General features: G+C 42.1%; 1 long non-coding RNA gene across 1 annotated transcript in view; it reads left to right on the top strand.

The window, feature by feature from the left end:
* The window catches only part of LOC147032391 (uncharacterized), a 33,214-nt gene extending 17,447 nt beyond the window's left edge, over window positions 1-15,767 (top strand). Inside the window, exons 2-3 of the long non-coding RNA XR_015052061.1 lie at window positions 9,189-9,227; window positions 15,448-15,767. This is a non-coding gene — a long non-coding RNA (uncharacterized LOC147032391). The remainder of the gene's footprint in view (window positions 1-9,188; window positions 9,228-15,447) is intronic.
* Window positions 15,768-17,583: the final 1,816 nt, after the last annotated feature.

Genomic DNA, 17,583 nt, shown 5'->3' on the forward strand with positions numbered 1-17,583 from the left:
GTCTTGTTCAAAATGATATTGCAACAACTAAATAATGAATGAATTGAAAGTGGAACTTTAGGCAGAGAGTTAAAGCAGCCTGGCTGTTCGTGGTTTGGTTACTGGCTCATGATGAGACCACTTTGGCTTGGGGCCACTTGCTTGGTGCTGATAAAAACCAATGTCACGAATCTCCCTGAACGAGCCAACACTAAACTGGAATGTCTGTGCTTTACCGGCAGGGAAGGATAAATGTGTGTTCCCTGCCTTGGATAGACGCTGAAGCAAGTGTTGAAGTTTTATTTAAAAGCCATGGGGATTTTGGATAAATTGTGAAATAACAATTGTGAATGTGGAATATATTCTGAACATGATGTCCATTGAGGAGACTCGCTATCGCCGGCTTTATGAGACAAAATTAATTAAATAGCGCTTTGTTCAGTTGCACATGTAAAGTTGCACGTTAAAGGTGTACGAGCTCTTAGAGGTGAAACGGCCCTTGTGGACCATGACCTTACAAACGCAACAGAGTAATATGGTGGAAAAATATTATATATGCTTTTTATTGTCCGAAACTATAAATGACGTTGTTCGTGTCTAATAATAGAGATGTCAACTGCAAATACATGTGTGAAACTAATGTTCAAATGTCTACTTAGCCAATGTAGTCCTTGAAGAGGCACCATACCAACCCTAGAATCGTAGAGCCAAATGACCTTGCTCGACAGCGAATGATTACCAGATCAGCCGCATTCACACTGAAACGGCTTTCTAAAGTCTTCTTTACAGTATGTATTATATAATTAAGGTTGAATTGCTGGGTCGGATCCAGAGGGACTACGTAGTAGTATGATTACTAATATGAAACGTAACTTAGTCGGGGCCAGGAAAATTAGACAGAGAGCAGAGGACATCACACGGCTGTCCAGTCATCCTCCTCGGGTTCATCCACTTCGATTTGCACTTCACGAGGAGTTTCAGAACGGTTCATGCAGTTTTTGCAGCCGCATAAGTCTGTGCATGGCAGTCCTGCCTTATTGCAGGAGCAGTGAGCATTGTCGCATTTAAACTTAGCACATTTGCAGTGGACAACATCCAATATGGCATCGGGGACAATGCTCTGGTCCATCCACTTTACGTGCAAGTCATCGTCCTTGACAACCCACACATGACCTTCAGATGAAGGAGCTGTAACGCGTCTCTCCAGTGATCTCCAGTGGATGCTAGCCTGATACGCACACCGCAGTACGTGCTGATAATGAGCATCTTTCGTTGGAGGAAGCCGTCTTTCCAAAGAGGAACTGAGGTATACCACGCTTCATTCAGATCACGCAGTGTTGCATGACCGTACAAAGCACATGTAAAGGTTTCCAGGCCCTGCACTAGACTACTGGACGGGGTAAAGTCCTTACCGAGTTCAGTAAATGTACAGATGAATGTTGCAGAGTTTTTCATCAAATCCAGCGCTCTTTTCTTGCTACGACCATGAAATGTGCTGGTGCTATCACAACCAGTATATACGTGGAGACCGATTAACACCTTCGCCGAGTCCCCCAGAGATGACTGAATTTTTTTGTAGGTCTATAATGCGGTTTTTGTTCCTGATGCCCGTATTAAAGTACAAATTGCAAGGTATGCTCTCTTTCAGGGATAGAGCAATCATTGCTACGTCAGTATCTGGGCTTTGGACGATCACATTGTGGTTGTTTTGTGATGCGTGTAGCGCGTGTAGCAAGAGCCTCGTATCAGCCTCCTCATGGTCACACTCTAGTTCGTCAACCACACGGACCTCAAATGGTTCCTTGAACTGCAAAAGGTGGCACGAATTTCCATGAGCGAGGTACATGCAAATGTTTGCAGGTTTGGCGTTCATCAAGTCTGACCAGTGGGTGAACAGGAATTCATTAAGGCTAACCTTGTTTTCAGAAATGCGCAGATATTAGGGGCACTGAACAGGCAGTCATTGATTCTTGTCAAATAACTTCACGATCTGTCCACCGCCAGATCCACGCCGTCGCCTCTCATAATTATTGATGCTGATTGTTGGGTACGTGTCCGCCACAAGATCAACACGAGAACTTTTGAAATGATGGGCAAGTTCTAACACACTGTTGAGGACACCATTGGCTAAGGAACCAAATGTATCATAGACATTCTTCATGGAATGGATAAGTCCCATGAAATCAATGATAAGTGCAGCTTCAGGGAGCTTCTCTACCAAACAATCAGGTACAGTGGACTCTAAAGTGTGGAATAAATCTGCCTTGTTCGTTTTCGATAAGGACGCATGATCTGAGGAAAGAGGCATAGAAACAGGAGATAATGAATGACTCAGTACCGTACACATATTGAAACCTTTGTTCTGGGCTATAATCAACGTTCGAGCTATGAACTTCCGATCATTTCTCAATGAAATTTCAGATCCCGATTTAGACTTGGTCTTCATAGGCATTGAAAATGTTCTGAGTTTATTTGCCTTCAGCGGCATGAAAAACTGCTCAGACCGTTCCATCAATCGTCGGGCGATAAAGTCTTGCAGACCTTTTTCGCCAACTTCTTTCGTACTTTTCATATCGGACCTAGCTTCTGGAGTGGCTACTATGCCGGAACTGATGTTAAAAAGTTTGGAATGGCAACTGTCAAAAGGATTATGCATTGAGCGAAGCAGTGAAATGACGTCCTGGACTGCATTTTCATCTGCTTGAAGTTGCGCCTTTGGAGTTTCCCTGAAGAATCACCGTCAGTTCTTGTTGCCGCTGTCATACGTTCACACTTGTGAACTATGGCAGCCGTCTCATGTTGACTAAGGATCCATCTCTGAGTTGCGCCACAATTCCGAGTCAGTCCGCTCAGTCCGCCGGGAGTCTTTGCGTCCCTATTTATGGCTTGCTCAATGGTCTGGTCGCAGGCTATCGATGTGAACTCACCGCCCGTGCATTGCATGGTCCATTGGCCCGGAATCGAGATGGCCGTACTGTCAGTAGGATGTGTGTACGGCAGAGCACACATCTCAAAGTAGTACGCTGTTCCATATCTCGCGTAATTCGGGTGGTCATATGCGAAGTACCAAGGTAGCATTTCACGTAACGCCGTTAAGTGCAACTCCCAGTTCAATTCCCGGGTCGTGCGAAGGAACAAAAGAAATGTCTGTGCCATATCAATGTAAGTTGACCACAGGTCAAAGGTTGGATGTGTGCATCTCATTCTCGAAATAAAGTCGTTATAGGTCGTAAGCAGACTGCTGAATTCTGAACCACTGGTCAGAATAATGAAGTCAGAACTAGGGAACGAATCATTCATATCACCGATGACCTTGAGAGCGGATGTTTCTTTGTAATCATTCAAAGTGTCCAGGAACGCCTCAAACCAAAGTCGCATAAGGGCATCCAACGTTATGTTATGAGCCTGAATGCTCCAGTTGTACTGGTGTCCATTCATAACTACAGTGAGAGATCCCTTGCGATGATCCTAGATTCGATAAAGACGTCTTTGAGGCCGCTGTCCACAAAGCGTTTTCCAATCACGGACAGAAAGGACATAGTTGTGTGAAAGTCTCCCAGACGAACGACAAAATGCCCGAAAAGATCATCGGTCCATCGTATTTGTTGAACTTTACTGTAAATGGCTTGGTCGAAAACAAACACCATGCAGTCAAGCTTGAAACAATCACAAAGATTGGAGCTCCTGTTCAAGATTTCTTTGACCGTGTAGAGTTCGGTTGGTGGATGCTCAATAACAAGCAGATGGTGCATTGCTGATTTGTCAAATTTCTTCTGCCTGTTCTCCAAACAGTGAAACGTGCTCCAACTCGGAATCGACGACAGAGAAACGGATGATATTTTACACATGCCATACGCCATCTCCAACTGGAGAGCAGTCCGAAATGTCTGTGACATTTCAGGATCATTCGCACAGTCTCACACTGATTCTGGGGGAGAGGGACCTCTCTTTGCCCTCAGAAAGTACTGCTCTATTTCCTTGATGGGCGGGTTCAATGAACGAATACCTTTTTTCAATGGTTGTCTTTGCGTAGTCTCTGGAGATTCACGGACTTTAGCTTGGACCAAGATACCGTTCGTGTGGTGAGTTGTGCCTGCCCCAGACCGAGTCTCCTCTCCGAAGTCAATGTTGTCCCACACAGCAATGGTAGGTACAGATTCAGCGAAACCTTTGGGTACTGGCTGTGAAGACAACTGACATTCAGCGAGACTCTTCTCCAAGGCGATAACCGTATTCGCTGAAACACAGTGACCCAATCTATTGACTAGGGACAGCAAACACGCCGAACCAGTCAAATGGCGGATAGACATACCTAATGCGAGTGCTTTGGGAGTAAGTTTTTTTACCCCGCAAAGCCAAGTAGACAGTATCTTGACAAATGGCCAAAGGTTTAGATTCGTTTTCACGGTCAGTGGACGCGAAAGTGTCGAGCGTCAGATTGTCCAGCTGCTAAACCAACACAACAGGATACGAAATTATACAGTTCGACAGGGATGAAGTTTCTCGCGCTATCGATGGTAAGATCAGCAGATGTCGGAGGCCAAGGGCAATCTATCGCGGACACATCCTGAAGTGACCCTTTAACAATCATAGCTGCACTGTAAAGTGTGTACAATTTGTTAGGGCCCTGTCACACCTTGACGTTTTAGCCAGCGTACGGCAAGGTATCAAAATGTATGTAAAACGCTGGTGTACGCTGAACTATTGATGTTTTTTTCTAGTTTTGGACGTATTCATAACGCGTTGGACGTATGCATAATGTATTAGTAACGTACACAGAACGTTTCGATAACATATAGATAACTTGTATCAAAGAATGCTGAGCGTGTTGTCGGCGTTCACAACCTATGCCGAACGATAGTCTAACTTATGCATAGCGCGGCAGCGTATTGCCGACGATCACGTGGCATAGGCTATTAATAGGCTGCGGCTCAGCGATTCAAATCATAACCGCACTAGACATTGAAGTGTCAAGCCGCTGTCACACCTTGACGTTTTAGCCAGCGTATGCCGATGTATGAAAAATTTGCCGAATACGTTATGGGTAAGTTTTGCATACATTAAGAGCACGCTGAAGCATGCTGGCATTCGTCGTAGTACACCGAGTACGTTGACAAATTTTCAGCATGTTGAAAATTTTTTGACGTATGGCAGCGTATGACACACATTCTGCATACGCTGGCAATAAGTTGTAGGCATGTTACTCGATCATTGACACACGTTACTTGTAAGTTACTCATAAGTCGAAACACGTCGAGGTAATGGTTAGCATCAGTGTTCCAGGCTCCCTGGATTTTTTTGGGTTTTTTTTTCCTTCGGTATGACGGTGATGTTGGCACTTCGATTTCTAGTGTGGTTATGATTTAAATCGTTGAGCGGCAGCCTATTAATTATACTATATTATAACATCACTAGAAATCGAAGTGTCAACATCACCGTCATACCGAAGAAAAAACAAACAAAAAAAAACAGGGAGTCTGGAACACTGACACTAAGCATTACCTCGACGTGTTTTGACTTATGCGTAACTTACAAGTAACGTGTGTCGACGTGTGTCAACGATCGCGTAACGTGCCTACAACACGTTACTCATAGGTTAGAATTAAGTTTCGGGTATGCTAAACATTACCTCGACGTGTTTCGACTTATGAGTAACTTACAAGTAACATGTGTCGACTAGTGTCAACGATCGTGTAACGTGCCTACAACTTATGGCCAGCGCATGCGGAACGTGTGAGTCATACGCTGGCATACGTCGAAAAATTTCAAGCATGGAAAATTTGTCTAACAGCTCGGCGTACTACGACGTATGCCAGCGTGCTCTTAACCTATACAAAACTTACCCAGATGTATTCCACGTGTGCCAGCGTTTTAGACAATTTTTTCATGAAAGGATTTACAAATCCGTAACACCTCTGCACAATACAATGCAACAGTTTCACAGCAAGCAAACTTCCAGTGAGTACAATGAACAAACAGAAATCCAAACAAGTAACTCAACAAACATTCATAACACTTATTCGTTCTCCCCCTTGGGGACTTGAACATTTTTAGTGAGCAGGGGCATTAACCCTCTCTTTGCGGAGGTGGGACTCGAACCCTCCTCGTTTTGACCAGAGGGGATGGCCTTTCCCTTCTGCCGCTGCTGTACCGAGTACAGCACAGTGAGCAAAGTACCGAACTCGCTCAAGGTACGGCGGAGACTTGAACTCCCCGTGAAGGGATCCCTGATCTCTGTTCAGCCCCGTAGGCTTAAGCTGTCTCGAACCGCAGGATCCTCTCAGGCCTATCACTAAAGGTTCTCCTTTGTATAACTCTCCTTTCAATGAAGTACCACATTACCCGTTTGGCTGAGAGATGCAGCATGCGATCTGAAGTAAGAGCAAACATCTTAAGTGGCCACTTGCTTGCTGTTATGCCAGATGATACTGTTCCCAGTCCTGCCGGGGTTCAGGTCCCATCTGGGTCGATTCATTTTCCATGACACTTTTCTCACCAATCTCTTACCCTCTCTTTTCTTACCTCCACCACTCCCCACTTTTAGTTTCCTTTTTTTACGGTTATATTTTTCTTAATTTGAATTCTTACCCACCCTCATTGTTCCTATTCATACAACTTGTCGATGCCTCCTTGTTCCAAATACAGAAGTTTAAAACAAAGAAGCAAAATCCCTCTCATATGACTCCATATACTGACTACACCTTTGAAACCTCCCCTACTGACACCCACAAGCCCACATATATACTTTGTCTGTCTTTATCAGAATCCTTGTTACCCTCGCTGAAGGAGAGGGGTGTGTGTGTGGTGCGGTGTGGTGTGTGTGTCTGTCCGCTCACCTCCAGCCCAAACTGCTCAACCGATCCTTCTGAAATTTTCAGATTAATGTCACCAACCCTGCGATGGTCCCGCATTGAAGTTTCGTAAAATTTGGTCGAACGAAAAGGTCTACATAGGCCAATAGACCAATTTGAGCCAAATTCTCTAAAATCCTCAAATTTCATCCAATTGACTTGAAATTTGAACAGCATTTTCATCAGGTCACTGAATTCAGACACCTATTAATTTTGAGGTAAACATTGGCCAAAAGGTCAAAATATGCCAAAAGGCCAATTTGGGCTAAATTTACAAAATCCTCAATTTTCATCCAATTGAGTTGAAATTTGAAAAGGATTTACATATCAGTTCACTGAATTCAACCACCTATTATTTTTGTGGTTACTATAGACTAAAATGTCAACATAGGCCTAATTTCTAAAATCCTCAATATTAATCCAATTAACTTGAAATTTGAAGAGCATTTGCATTTTGTTTGTTTACCTTTTCATTGGTTTGTTGTTTTGTTTTATTTATGGGATGGGATGCATACATTCATTCAAAGTGTCAAAATAATGGATCTAACAACTGTATATTTTTATCTTTCATTAACCTCCGCCATCGAAGATCGGAGGTTACTGTTTTCACCCCTTTCTGTTTGTTAAGTTGTCGAAGACAACTTCTGTCACTTTGTACAGTTAAGAGTTTGTTTGTTTGTTTGTGTGTGTGTTTGTCTGTCTGTGCATCGATTTTCTCAGCCGTCCTTGTGTATATGTCCACGAAACATTTTGACATGAAAGATAATCACCCAAGGACTGAACCTATAAATTTGGGTGAACCTGGATCAAATGATGATGTCACGAAAAATTCACAAAGTTTCAAAAAATCCCAATCATTTACATGGGACGAAATTTCAAAAAATCATTTCTCTGCCATTTCTTGTTCAATTGCTTAGATATTTAATGTGCTTATGTAGGGTCATAATATCTTTCACCCTGCCATGTTTCAACCGGATCGGATCCAGATTGTGACGTCACAAAATGTTTGAAATTTGCATTGAAAAGCCCATTTACATGACAAAAATATTCTTAAAATTCGAAAGTTTTATATTTTGTGCTCAAACTTTTAGGGAATGTAAAACATACGATTGGCCATTAGCTGACGTAATTTGATCAACTTCCGGTTTGTATTCTGGATCCCATCAGCAAAAATGTGTCATAATTTGGCCATTTTTGAAAGCGCGTATCTCCATCAATTTTTGCGATATGTGGCTCAAACTAGGTGAGAATGTAGCTCAGATATTACTCTTTCATGAGATATCCAGGCCTTCGTTGTGACTGTTCCGGTTCAATAGTTCGCCTGACACCGAAAATTCGTCTATCGCGCTCAGGCGCCAATGGCACTATTCTGCAAACGTGATGTATTATTTTGCAGTGCAGGCCAGTTTTATTAACAATGAAAGGCCCTCCACATCGTACCAATCCATTATGACGTTACCATCACGCAGGTGTGTCAATTTTCAGTTTTCAGTAAGAATTTTGCTTGTTTTTATGCGGAGGAGGTGGAGGTGATGATGGAGTTTTTGACTTAAACCATTGACATCACATTCCACATTCGAATGTTGTTCATGATGGCAACTGACTGAACTGTAAATGCTGTTTCTTGTGCTGTATCCGTGTGACTGCAATGAAGTTATAATAAATTTTCAAACAACTTCGACAACTTCCTCACTCCATGAGTGATTCATTTGTTTGTTTGTGAACAGTGTTACGGAAAAACTCCTCGACAGACTTCGACAAAACTTGGTGGGGCGATTAGGTATGGTCCAAGGATCATGCCATTAGATTTTGGACTTGGTCCAAAATCCAATATGGCCGCTATGGCGGGCATTTTGAAAAAAAAATTGACTTTTTTTTTTTTTGCATTTCTACATGTTTTAAGTGATTTCCAACCCCTCCCCCCCCCCACCACCACAAAAAAAATTGTCAGAGAAAAAAAAATTTTGTAACTTCTTTTTCAACAAAATTTAGATTTTTTTTTTTGCATTTCTACATGTTATAAGTGATTTCCAACAAAAACCATGCCAAAATTATAACTGCGGCTGATTTTGGAACTTCAGGTGGATATACCCACGTAAAATCAATTTCTGTCTAAAGGAATCAAGTTATGACGAATGAATTGAGTATGTAAAAGTTAAAAGTAAAAGGGAAAGTTGCAAACTATAACTCTGTGAGCACTGTTGACGTCAAATTGAATGAATAGGATATCAGGTTCACTTGAGTGACCTAGCAGTATTGGCGGCGGAGGTTTTGCACTCTACCGAGTGCTCCCCCTCTAGTTTTCCTTGTTTTGATACTGCATGACATAACTGTTTCCTCCAACATTTCTTTCCATAGCATTGCTGATCGGCATCTCTGCACACTGCCTTATCTCAGGTAATGCATACTTTCATATTGATTACCTTTGAGATGTCTCGCCAAGGCTTTGAATCTCTACCCAGTTATAAATGATCACCTTAGGTTTGACATGCAGACGCACAATGTAATGTTTATGGCATCCATCGGAGAGAAGCTAACCTGGAAGACCCGTCTGTCAGTAGTGGTCATTGTTGAACATTTAAGATTCCAAGCTGACTTCTAAATTCCGACCTAAAACTCTGGATAGTCAGTGGTATGGTCTTCTTGGATATCCATGATCACCATCACATTACACTGCCTGCTATTTTATGGAGTGGTGTTTGTCGAGACATCAGTTAGATCCACATGAATGTGAATGGCCATCTTTGGCTATGAATAACAAAACCTTGACTTCCACATTGGTTTTGCTCTTCTAAAATCTGCACTCTATCAAGTATTGCAATTGTAAATCAAAATGAGTAAACAATTGTTTTAAAACCGAGCTTCAAACATATATGGTGAAATCCTGAATGGAAAATTGTGTACATTTGGGTTGAATACTTCAAATCAACCGATTCCAGTTGAATTAGAAAACAACTGAATGTGATTCTAATTGAAGGTTGTACACAAATATATTGCAAGGTAAATCAAAATAAGTATTTAGTGATGCATTATAAATATAATTATTATTTTTATTTTTAAATCATTAAGTATCATAAGCTTGTATGTCAGCATGACTATTTAACTTCATAAATGGCCAATCTCCATTTCTGATCAGCGAGTCACATTAAAATGCAAAATATTCTTGATGAAAGTAAGAATTTATATGTACTCAGTCAGCTGTTCATATCTCAAGAATATGATAATAAGTCCTATATTTCAGTGGATTGTGTGAAAGTAGAAAATTTATGCTTGAAGATCGCATTACAATACCAAGCAAACTGACAAAAAGTAGTGTGTGGCTTGAATTCCCAGTTGGAGTCACATCTCAGTGGACGGTCCATCCATCTGCCGAGCAACGCACAAAAACAACTAATTGAGCCTGCAGTTCACAGGAATCATGTCGTACAGTTAACTCAGCAACTCTTACCAGTGGAAGCACTTTTTTGACAGCAGGAACTTAATCTGAACAAAAATATTGTGGAGGATGCAATACTCCTCACACAGAAGGAGATAATACTCTATTCGCTCCTCAAGCTAACCTCTGCCTCTGGTATAGTCTTTTTTTATTTTTTGTACACCTTGTTGAAGCTCGTGTGAGAGCTAACACACAACACACAGCAAGGGGGCATGAGACAAGAGGGGTGGGAGTGGGAGGGACAAAACAGTGGGGAACAGACACATTAGATCTGTGGAAGGGAGAGGGATGGGACGGGGAACATGGGGAATAGAAGATGGACATTACAGGGACTTTCAGGAAGGAAAGCAGGGAATTTGAAGGAAGTGGACTTGGGTGGATTATCGGGGGTAGAAAAGATCGAGGATTTGGATGGGGGATGATAAGAGGTGGTGGTGAAGAGCTGTTTTGAAGGCCTGGAGGGAAGAATGGGAAAGAATAGAGTGAGGGAGTGTATTCCAAAGGCGGGAAAAAAGAGGAATGAAAGAGTGAAGGTGAGCAGTGATTCGTGATTTTGGTAGCTTAACCAGGAGGGGGTTGTTGGGGGACCTTGAGTGCCCTGTGGAAATATGGTGGGGACAAATCACAGACAGAGCAGGGGGGGGGCAAGACGGGACACGAGACGGAAGAAAGAAAGACCACCAATCTGTCTACGGTGAGACAGTGAGAGGCCCAAAGACTCAGCCTCATCACGGGAGATGCCAATGAACCGAAATGCCTTGGTTTCCACAGCATGAAGCCGAGAAAGGTGGGAGGCAGGAGCACCAGCCCAGAGGGGAGAGCAGTACTCCATCAGGCTACGGACAAAAGCTTTGTAAGTGGTCAGGAGCTCAGGAGGGCCGAGGAAGGACTTTGCACGACGGAGGATTCCCAGTCGGCGACTGGCTTTTGAGGCGAGGTTTGAAATGTGGCTTTCCCAGGAAAGGTCATGGCAGATAGTGAGACCCAGAAGCTTGAAAGAAAGGACTTCTTCCAGAGGATTGTTGAGAAAGTGGATGGGGGGGGGGGGGTTCTAAACGGTCCTTTCGAAGAGATATAGTGAGAGTGTGATATTTGTCTGGATTGAAAGACATGTTCCACGTGTTGGACCAGTTTGTGATTTTATCCAGATCTGCAGTGAGCGAAGAAGCTGCTGTTTGCCAGTCTGAGGGATGGCAGATGGTACGGCAGAGGGTGGAGTCATCAGCAAAGAGATATAGAGGATTTTCCAGAGTCGGAGAGATCATTGATGAAAACCAGAAAAAGAACAGGGCCCAGAACGCTACCTTGAGGAACTCCAGCCTGGACAGGAAGAGGGGATGAAAGAACTCCATTTAGGGCCACACGTTGACTGCGACAGGAGAGGAAGTCTGCGAGCCATGAGTGGAGATGGCCTTGGATACCATAGGAAGAGAGTTTGGTGAGCAGGGCAGGGTGCAAGACTGTGTCAAAAGCACGTGATATGTCCAGGGATACGGCTCGGATTTCCTGTCTGGCATTGAGGACAGGACTCTGTTAATTTGTGTTACACACAAATTGATGATCGGAAATCAAGCCATTGGAGAAGAGGAAGGATTTCATGTCTGAAGCGATGATGGATTACATAACCTTGCTGATGATTGGGAGAAGGCTGATTGGTCTGTAGTTGCAGGGATCTGTTTTTGCACCTTTTTTATGTCGGGCAGTGATGTTTGCAGATTTCCAAGCAGATGGCAGATGACTTTGAGCAAATGAGAGGGTGAATAGAACAGAGAGAGGGTGAGCAAGAGCAGAAGAGCAGGCTTTGAGGACACGTGGGCTGATGCCGTCTGGACCGGTTGCAGAATCTGAGTCGAGGTTTGACAGCAAGTTCTCCACCTTGTCAGGAGAAAAGGACACAGAGTCCAGGGACAGTTGGGTGCGACTGGGTAAGGTGGGTAGAGAAAGTGATGGGTTTTGGACACAAGATTTAGCTGCAAACACCGAGTTTAGGCATTCAGCTTTTTCACGTGCGACACTGGTCTTAGCCCTTAGCCCTCTAAATTCAACACAAAACTGTTACATAAACAGCAAACACACAAGGCATCTCCCTGAACAAACTCCCCCTGACCACCCATCCAGCCCCCCTCTCCCCCAACTGATCCTGCCACTATCAAAACTATTTGATTCATACATGCATGGAATCCTTACTGTATAAAGCAGATAACAACAAATAAAAACCCAACAATTATTTTAAGAGGGGTGGAGGAGAAAGGATGGGTTGGGGGGGGGTGAGGAGGGGTGGGAGAAGGGAAGGCAGATGTGCAGTGGAGCATTAATTAAGATTCATACTGTCTGATCAACATGATTCTGCATAGAATAACAGTGAAGATGGAAACAAAATAATGTCTGAAATCCATTTTTGATCGGCCATACTATAAACACGGCCCAGAGACAAACACCACCGGGACATGTCTGGAGACAAAACCCGACGGACGCATCCGGAACCAAGCTGCCAGGGCACAAACACCGCTTTGACAAATCCGACGACCAACTCCCATCTGGACGCATCCAGTCAAGCTGTAAAGAGACATGCACTTCCCAGATGCGTCCGGAGAGAAGCACTGGTCGGACACATCCCAAGACAAACACTGCCCAGACACGTCTGGAGACAAACTCCCACCTGGACAGAAATACCGGCCAAACACGTTCGGAGACACACACCGCCCAGATGCATCCAGAGCCAAGCTGTCCAGAGAAAAACTCCAGTTTGAACATGTCCAGAGATAAACTCCCATCTGGAGATAAACTCCTGTCCAGAGGTAAACTCCCGTCCGGCGATAAACTCCCTTCCATGCATAAACACTGCCCAGACGTGTCCAGAGGCAAATACTGCCCCAACATGTCTGCAGACAAATACCGTCTCGATGCATCCGGAGATAAACACAGCCTCAACGTGTCCGGAGACAAAAACCACCCCGACGCATCGAGAAACAAACACCTTCCCGACGTGTCCGGAGACAAACACCGCCCAGATGCATCCAGAGACAAACACTGCTATGATGCTTCCGGAGAAAAACTCCCATCCGGACATCTCCGGAGATAAATATCATCCAGACACGTCCAGAGACAAATCCCATTCGGAAACATCGGTGACAAACACCATGCAGACATAGCCACCATACGGATATGTCCAGATAGAGAGACAGAGAGAGAGAGAGAGGGAGAGAGGGAGAGAGGGAGAGACGGAGAGAGGGAGAGAGGGAGAGAGCGAGAGAGAGGTGTAGGATGATATGAGGGTGTTACACTGTCTTGGGAGGGGGTATTGCAAGGATGGGACAAAGAGAGAGGGATGAGTGGGGTTAAGGGAGTTAGCAGAGAGAATATGTTATTTTTTAGGAACACACACACATATTAGTGCTTCGCTGATATCGGCAATTTTTTGGGAATCGGCAACTTGGAGTCAGTGTGATAACCGACGAGAGTACGGGTGGGGGAGCGGAGACAAACTCCCATCTGGACATTGAAAGCAGTAACTTATTCTGGACAAATTATATATTGTGTATATACCTTGTTACTCTGTTAAGAATGCTATGATGAACAGGCATTTGATAATATGAGTGAGGAAAGTGAAGAAAAAAATATATATACAACTCAAAAACCTTAAGTGGCTTTCACCGAATAAAAAAAAGAATGTCACAGTGGTTAGGGTAGCGGCTTGGGATCCAAAAGGTCCCGAGTTCAAGCCCCGTTGGCCGCTTGAATTAATACGCACCAGCAGGTTGACTCAGCCTGTGATCCTTCCGAGTTAGGCGAAGTAAGTACCAATGTACTGGGCCCGGTGTATGCCCCGGTTGGAATAGGTGTACCATATCCCTGTTTCGTTAGAGGCGACCAGGGTTGCGTCAGGAAGGGCATCCGGCGTAAAACCGTAAAAAAAAAAATATATATATATATATATATATATATATATATATATATATATAGATAGATTTATATATATATATATAGATATATATATATATATATATAGATATATATATATATATATATCTATATATATATATATATATCTATATATATATATATAAATCTATCTATATATATATATATATATATATATATATATATATATATATATATATATATATATATATATATATATATATATATATATATATATATATATATATATATATATATATATATATATATATATATATATATATATATATATCGGTGTATATAACACCTACTGTATATAACACTGTCTACATTGAATTGATTCCTTCCAAGTCCTTTTCTGTATGTTGAACAAGAGGTGCAGTAGTATTACAGGAAATGACAACAAAAGCTGGTATTTACATCCATAAAAGATCCGAAGGTTTCAAGAAAAAGATGAGGAACAAAAAGAAATGTCACTTTGCTCATTTAATTTAATTTAGAAAATGGTCAAATGTTCCTGCTTTCTTGGAAACATGATAGCGGTATCAAGGGAAGCAGAATTAACCAGGAGATCAAAAATAAAGTCAGCATGGAATAATTGGAAACAACTTGGTGGTATTATGAGGTGCAGACACATTTCAGTATCTGTTAAAGTTAGGATTTATAAAACCTGTATCAGATCAGTGTTGATGTGTGGAATTGAAATGTGGCACTGTAAATTGAAAATATAAAACAAACAGAAAGAACAAAGATGAGAATGATGTGACAGATCAATGGAGTTTCCTGAAAGAAAGAATTCCAAGCTCAGAAAACAGGAAGAGATTTTAAAAAATGAATACAAGTGAAGAAGAACATAGGAAGAGAAGACTCAGAATGAACGTCACAAGATGATGCTGTAAAAAAAAGCAATAAAGCTCATGGTAGAAGGAAAAAAGACAAGATGATATCGAAAAAGACATGGATTGAAATTGTCAAAAAAGAAAAGGAATGTTTTGACTTGCACAAAACTAATGCAATGGATAGATCTGCATAGAAGAATGCCATATTCGAGCAACCCCCTCAAAAGGGGGTAATTTTTTTTTCTATAAAACGTGTGTGTGTGTGTGTGTGTGTGTGTGTGTGTGTGTGTGTGTGTGTGTGTGTGTGTGTGTGTGTGTGCGTGTGTGTGTGTGTGTGTGTGTGTGTGTGTGTGTGTGTGTGTGTTCTTTCTTTTTTCGGTGGATGGAGGTCATGTTTTCACTCCTGTTTGCTTGTGTGCAGGATATCTCAAAAAGTTGCAGACGGATTTGGATGAAACTTAGTGTGCAGGTTGGGTGTGTGATGAATTGATTAGATTTTGGTGAAGATCCGAATTTTCATCTATATCCAGGCAGCTGTATGTGCTCTACTGAGTGCCCTTCAAGTTCTGCAGTTCTGTGGTTATTTGTTTTTAAACTCTCTTTTGCTATTTCTGATTTTTTTTTCCTCTGCTAGTAAAGGTTTGTGTGGGTTTCATCACCCTTCCACCTTCTTTTTAAGCACTCCTATTCACTGCATGGCGTACTACAGCTTCCAAAATGCTCATTTTCAGAAGCTGCAAATAAACCAAATTACGATAAACATGTTTAATTTTTCTCTGCTTATAAATCCATTAAAGTTTTGTGAAAATCTATGACAACGTTTTGTGAATATCTGTTGTGTTTTTAAAAAGATGTATTTTGATAAAATAATGTCTTTTGGTTTCATTGTAATGTTTATCACTCACTCTTCAAACTATTTGCTTTGGGTTCATAAAATAATGCAATTCCTCTTTAAAATGAAGCCATAATGTTCAAGTATTACCAGTAATGTCAATTTATTGAATTCAAAGTACTCAAAGCAACATTTGAGTCCACAACTGAGTGATTTATTTTTCTCATGTGGAACTACAGTGCTTAGAGAAAGTCTACCCCCCTTTTCAAAATTTTCACCTTTTGTTACCTTATAGCCTGGAATTAAATTGCATTAAATCAGTCTTTTTCCACCTTTATTTGCACATGGCGAAACACAACTATCAAATGAAAAACAAATCCTACAAATGTCAGAAAATTAATTAAAAATACAAAACGATAATATCTTGGTTGGATAAGTGTCCACTCCCTGAATTAATACTTGGCGGAAGCACCTTTGATCGCAATTACAGTTGTGAGTCTGTTGGGATAGGTCTCTACCAACTTTGCACACCTTGATTGGGCAATATTTACCCATTCTTCTGCACAAAAATGTTCAAACTCAGTCAAGTTGTGTGGGGAGCGTTGACGGACAGCATTCTTCAAGTCATGCCACAGATTTTCGATTGGATTTAGGTCGAGGCTCTGACTGGGCCACTCGCAGACATTTATCTTTTTATTCCTGAGGTACTTCAGTGTAGCTTAGGGCTGTGTGCTTTGGGTCGTCATGCTGAAAGGTGAAATTCCATCCCAATTTAAGATTTTTTGCCGAGGGCAGCAGGTTTTCCTCTAGAATTTTTCTGTATTTTTCTCCATCCATTTTCCCTTCTATCCTGTCAAGTGCCCCAGTCCCTGCTGAGAAACATCCCCACAATATGATGCTGCCACCACCATGCTTCACAGTAGGGATTGGGTGATGTGCTGTGTTTGTGTCAAATGAAACATTTTGCATTTAGGCCAAAAAGTTCCATCTTGGTTTCACCAGACCACAAAACGTTTTGCCACATGGCTTCAGAATCTCTGGAGTGCTTTATTTTATACCTCAAATGGGACTCAAAGAGGGCTTTTTTGAGTAATGGCTTCCTTCTTGCCACCCGACCACGCAGACCAGACTTGTGAAGTGCTTGGGATATTATTGTCACATGCACACAGCGACTAGTCTTTGCCATAAAGGCCTGCAGCTTTTTTAAAGTTGCCATTGGCCTCTTGGTGGCCTCTCTGTTCAGTCTCCTCCTTGCTTGGTCATCCAATTTGTAGGGGTAGCCTGACTTATGCAGGGTTTTTGTGATACCATACACCTTCCACTTCTTAATGATTGTCTTGACTGTGCTCCAAGGGATATTTAAGGCCTTTGAAATATTTTTTATACCCATCCTCTGATCTGTGCCCTTCCACAAATGCATCCCAGAGGTCTTTTGAAAGCTCCTTGGTTCTCGTCTTTGCTGTGAAATGCACTACCCAGCAGAGGAAACTTACAGGAACAGCTGATTTTTATTCTGAAATAATCAGAATCATGGCAATTTAACACAGGTGGAGGCCAGTTAACTTGTGTGATTTTGAAAGTGATTGATTTGTAACAACACACCTGAGCTAATTTACAATAGCTATTATTAGTGTGGGGGGGGAGGTGGTGGACACTTATCCAACCAAGATATTCTAGTTTGGGATTTTTAACTAATTTTCTGAATTTTTTAGAATTCGTTTTTCA

The sequence above is a fragment of the Eptatretus burgeri genome, chromosome 2 (assembly GCF_056783735.1).
Source record: "Eptatretus burgeri isolate ZD-2024b chromosome 2, Ebu_testis_v1, whole genome shotgun sequence".
Lineage (NCBI taxonomy): Eukaryota > Metazoa > Chordata > Myxini > Myxiniformes > Myxinidae > Eptatretus > Eptatretus burgeri.